Here is a 5,710-nt window from a genome sequence, read left to right on the forward strand (position 1 = left end):
TTTCCATTTTCTGGTATCTTCTTTAATTTCTTTCTTTAAAGCCACAAAGTTCTTATTAAATAGGTCTTTCACTTGTTTGGTAAATGTTACCCCAAGATACTTTATGTTGTCTGTGGCTATTGTAAAGGGTGATCTTTCTCTGATTTCTTTCTCAGCCCCTTTTTGTCTGAATAAATTAGGGCTACTGATTTTTTTTTTTGTATTCATCTTGTATCCTGTTTGCTGAAGGTGTTTATCAGCTGTAGGGGTTCCCTTGTGGAGTTTATTAGGTCACTTATGTAAACTATCATATCATCTGCACATAGAGACAGTTTGACTTTTCCTTCCCAATTTGGATCCCCTTGATCTTCTTTTGTTGTCTTATACCTTTAGCTAGACCTTCAAGTACAATATTGAAGAGATATGGAGAGAGAGGGGAGCTTTGTATTGTTCCTCATTTTAGAGGAATCGCCTTTAGCTTCTGTCCATTCAGTTTGATGTTGATTGTTGTATATTGCTCTTATTATGCTTATTTATGTTCCTATTATCCCTGATCTCTCCAAGACCTTTATCATGAAAGGGTATTGAATTTTTTCGAAGGATTTTTCAGCATCTAGGGAGATGATCAGAGAAGTTATGTCTCAACTGGGTTTAACAGACATCTATAGAACATCTATAGAACATCCCATCCAAACACAAAAGAATATAACTTCTTCTCTGCTCCATATGGAACCTTCTCTAAAATCGACCACATACTTGGTGGCATAACAAATCTCAACTGATACAAGAGAATTGGAATAATCCCCTGTATCTTATCAGACCACCATGCTTTAAAATTGGAATTCAACAACAACACAAATAGCAGGAAACTTACCAACTCATGGAAACTGAACAATGTGCAATTGCACCACACCTGGGTCAAAGAAGAAATAAAGAAAGGACTTTCTAAAATTCAACAAGAATGAGGACACAACATACCGGAACTTATGGGACACCTTGATGATGGGAGATGTCATGCTGTAAATATGTTTCTCATACTGGTTAATGAATAAAGCACTGTTGGCCCATAGGATAGCAAGATAGGTGGGACTAGGAGACAAGGAAGAAAGAGGAAGTGGTAAGGAGGGGTCAACATGGAGAGACTGGGAAGACCAGATGCTGGCCCCACTCCCTGGTAAAATAAGACCACATGGAAATACTTAAATTGATAGAAATGGTTTGATACTTAAGACAGAGTTAGCCCATAAGAAACAAGTAACAGGCCAACAAAATTATATCAAATACAGAGTCTCTGTGTATTTTTTGGGGCTGGCGAGGTGGCAGGACAAGACCAGCGGGAGGCGAAAAACCTACTCCTTACACCTTGAAAGCAGTGTTACCAGAGAAGTTCATTGCACTAAGTGCCCATATGGGAAAAAAAAAAAAACCAGAGGATAGTAACATTAGAAAATTAACAGCATAACTGAAAGCCTTAGAACAAAAAGAAGCAAACTCACCCCAGAGGAATAGATGCCAGGAAAAATCAATTTGAAGGCTGATATCAATAAAATAGAAACCAGGAAAACAATACAAAAAAATCAATGCAGCAAACAGTTTGTTTTTTGAGAAAATCAACAAGATAGACAAGCCTCTATCCAAACTAATGAAAAAGCAGAGAGAGAACATGCAAATTAACAAAATCAGAAACAAAACAAAAAGGGGAACATAACAACAGACACAGAGGAAATCCAGACAATTTTCAGGTCATACTTTGAAAATCTGTATTCCACAAAATTTGAATATTCAAAGGAACTGGACAAATTTTTGGATAACTATCACTTACCAAAATTAAATCAAGAACAGACAAACAACTTAAATAGACCTATAACTCGCAATGAAATAGAAGCAGTCATCGAAAACCTTCCAACCAAAAAAAGTCCAGGGCCAGATGGCTTCAGTGCATAATTCTACCAGAAATTCAAGGAAGAACTAATACCACTACTCCTCAAACTGTTCCACAAAATAGAAACAGAAGGTTCATTACCAAACTCTTTCTACAAGGCCACAATCACCTTGGTACCCAAGATTCACAAAGACACAACGAAAGGGGAACACTCCTCCACTGCTGGTGGGAGTGCAAACTCATACAGCCATTTTGGAGATCAGTATGGCGGTTCCTCAGGAAAATGGGAATTAGTTTACCACAGGACCCGGCAATCCCCCTCTTAGGCATATACCCAAATGATCCACATCCATGCAACATAGACATCTGTTCAACTATGTTCATAGCAGCACTATTTGTAATAGCAAGAACCTGGAAGCAACCTAGATGCCCCTCAATTGAAGAATGGTTAATGAAGATGTGGCACATCTACATAATGGAATACTACTCTGCAGAAAAAAATAACGGTATCTTGAAATTCGCAGGCAAGTGGATAGCACTTGAAGAAACCATCCAGAATGAGGTAACCCAGTCACAAAAAGAGGAATACAGTATGTACTCACTCATATATGGATTTTAGACCTAGATCAAAGGATCACCAGCCTATAATTCACACCATCAGAGGCACTTAGAATACAAGGTGTATTCTAAGAGATTCATATAAAGTCCCTCACAGAACTGGGAAGGGACAAGTCCCCCAGAGCACAGGGGAAGTGGGGGGGCAGTGAATGGAGAGAGAAGTAGGAGAAAACGAGGGGGAGGAAAGGAAAACATGTGTGACCAGGAAGATCGAGCCTGGTTAGGAATAGAAGACAGGAAAGGAGAGAGAGAGAGAGAGAGAGAGAGAGAGAGAGAGAGAGAGAGAGAGAGAGAACATAAAAGAGAGAGCCAATATTGGTTTGAAGATAAAATTGAACACAAAGAAAGGTCTAGAGAACTACAAGACTGCTGCCAACTAACAATTTGAGCCTCCGTGGAAAGGCTATCATAAATGCTCTTCCTGGAGAGTGAGATCAACAACTAACTTCTCCATGGAGCCCTCAACTAATGCCTGTTGGAAACAGGATCAAACATCCATACATAAACACTGAGTTGAACTAGAACCCAGATGCAGATAGAGAGGACAAAACCAGGCGGCAGAAACACACAGAGACAGCTTACCTGAACAAGGAGGAGCTAACGGGCCACCAGACTGATAGCTGAGAAGCCAGCATGGGACTGACTCAGGCCCCCCTGAAGAAGGGTCTCAGCCAGAAGGACTGAGCAGTCTAAGGGACCTCAGACAGTGGAGCCAGGATGTATCCCTGGTACACAAAAGGTCTTTGCGAACACATTTCCCATGGAGAGATAACTGCCTTAATCTAGAGACAGGAGAGAAGCCCTAGTCCCTACTTCACATGACCTGTCAGATCTACATGACCCCAACTGGATGGCATTCCCCTACATATGGAATTGGGGTGGGGGATGGGAGGGGAGGGTGGTTAGAGTGCATGTGAGATGGCAGAGAGGGTAAAAGGGAGGGAAGGAGGGAGGGAGGGAAGGAGGGAGAGGGAACTGGGATCGACATGTAAAATAATAAATTAAATTAAAAAAAAATGCTTTGACTCCAAAATTTAAGTTCAAGGACAAGTTACTGGGGAAAAGGATTTCTATTTTTGTTTCCACAGAAAATGAAAAGCTGTGGATTCCTTCCAGACTAATGTGATTTGATCATGCCAGACAGCCTGAAATAGAGTACAAGGTGATCCTACATTCAAAGCAGCTGGAGAAAGCAGCCTTACAGACTACAGCGAGGATTTCTGAATCTTCTTCGAATCCCCCATGACAGCACCCCTTACCAGCAGGAAGAAGTTTGGAAAGAACAACTCCCAAATTCCCAAATATTGTGTATAAATGTTTTCATTTAATTGGACTTTGTTATATAAAATAAATAAATAAATAAATGAATAAATAAAAACTACAGACCAATATCCCTGATGAACATCGATGCAAAAATACTCAATAAAATACTGGCAAACCGAATCCAAGAATACATCAGAGAAATCATGTACTATGACCAAGTAGGCTTCATCCCTGGATTGCAGGGATGGTTTAACATACGAAAAATCTATCAACATGATCCACCATATAAATAAACTGAAAAAGAAGAACAAGATTTATATATGATTTTAAAACATCTAGATGAAAAGAAGAATGGGCATATCTATCTTAAGCAGAAATTTAATTTATTTGATTAACATCAAATAACTAGTAATCTCATTATCGTCTCATACCTAACATAGACAAGCAGCAAAAAACAAAAACAAAAAGAAAGACAAAACAAAGATCACAACATTTTTAATGAGCCATTTTAGAAAGAAGGGGTTCATTTCAGTTCATAGTTCTGGATCACCATCTAGAATGTGCATCTAATGACACAGTCTTGCTGGCAGAGTCGAGTATAGTATACAATGTCACACAGCAATAAAAAGTGTGTGTGTGTGTGTGTGTGTGTGTGTGTATACATAATACATGTTCATGCCTATGTTCTTTCTCAGAATGACCCTATCAAGCCACCAAGTTCTAAGCATTGGTGATCATCAACTTATTGACTTTATAATGTTAATCATTCCTAAAAGTGCCATTTCCAAACACCATAGTGGGATTGTTTCCCCTTTCTTAAGACCCTAGAGAATAAATTCTAGCACCAGAAACTAACTAGGGAAAATTTAAGACTTACCCAAACCTAGCCTCATTCAGCTTTTTATTACCCTATCCACTTTTGACTGTTGGAGTATTCATGGGTAATTTCTGACATCCAACTACATTTCTGTTACTAGTCCAAGACTGAAAGACTTAATAGCAATGCTCATTTGAGTGGGTCTAATCAGATCCATGGCCTACATCATTTGTCCGTAGGAGGGGCAAAATGGTATCTATACACTTTACACTTTTATGACTCAATATAAGGATTAATCTCTTCTGGGATTTTCCATAATGAAAGAAATATGTACTCTGAGTAGCCTTAAACAATCATCATCCAAATCATTTTTCATTAAAAAAAGTATATGGGAATTTTATCTATGTGGAGAACACAAACACCAAAAGAGGGCATCAGATACCATGAAACTGGTTTTGCAGATAATTATGAGCTTGCATATGGGTGTTAAAAATTGAACCCAGTTCCTACGGAAGAGCAGAAAATGTTCTTAACTGCTGAGAAATTTTTTCAATGTCCATCATCAATTTTTTATATACTGTGATTTTGTGTAATTTATATATTCTTACATATTCTTACATAGTCTATGTATTACATAAATTTTACATGTCCTTACATTATCATTTTCTAAAAATAAGAACATTTGCTCATTCTTTTAAAAAAGTGCAAAAACTTTCAGAGAGGAAAAAGATCTTCACCAACCCCACATCTGACAGAGGGCTGATCTCCAAAGTATACAAAGAACTCAAGAAACTAGTTAAGAAAATACCAAATAATCCTACTAAAAATGGGGTATAAAACTGAATAGAGAACTCTCAATAAAGGAAATCAAAAAGGCTGAAAGACACTTAAGAACGTGCTCAACACACTTAGCCATCAGGAAAATGCAAATCAAACTTTGATATACTATCTCACTCCTGCCAGAATGGCTAAAATTAGAAACACCAATGACAAATTATGCTGGAGAAGATGTGGAAAGAGGGGAACACTCCTCCACTGCTGGTGGGAGTGCAAATTCGTACAGCCATTTTGGAGATCAGTATGGTGGTTCCTCAGGAAAATGGGAATTAGTATACCATAGGTCCCAGCAATCCCCCTCCTAGTCATATACC

This window comes from Phodopus roborovskii, unplaced genomic scaffold (assembly GCF_943737965.1).
Source record: "Phodopus roborovskii unplaced genomic scaffold, PHOROB, whole genome shotgun sequence".
Classification (NCBI taxonomy): Eukaryota; Metazoa; Chordata; class Mammalia; order Rodentia; family Cricetidae; genus Phodopus; species Phodopus roborovskii.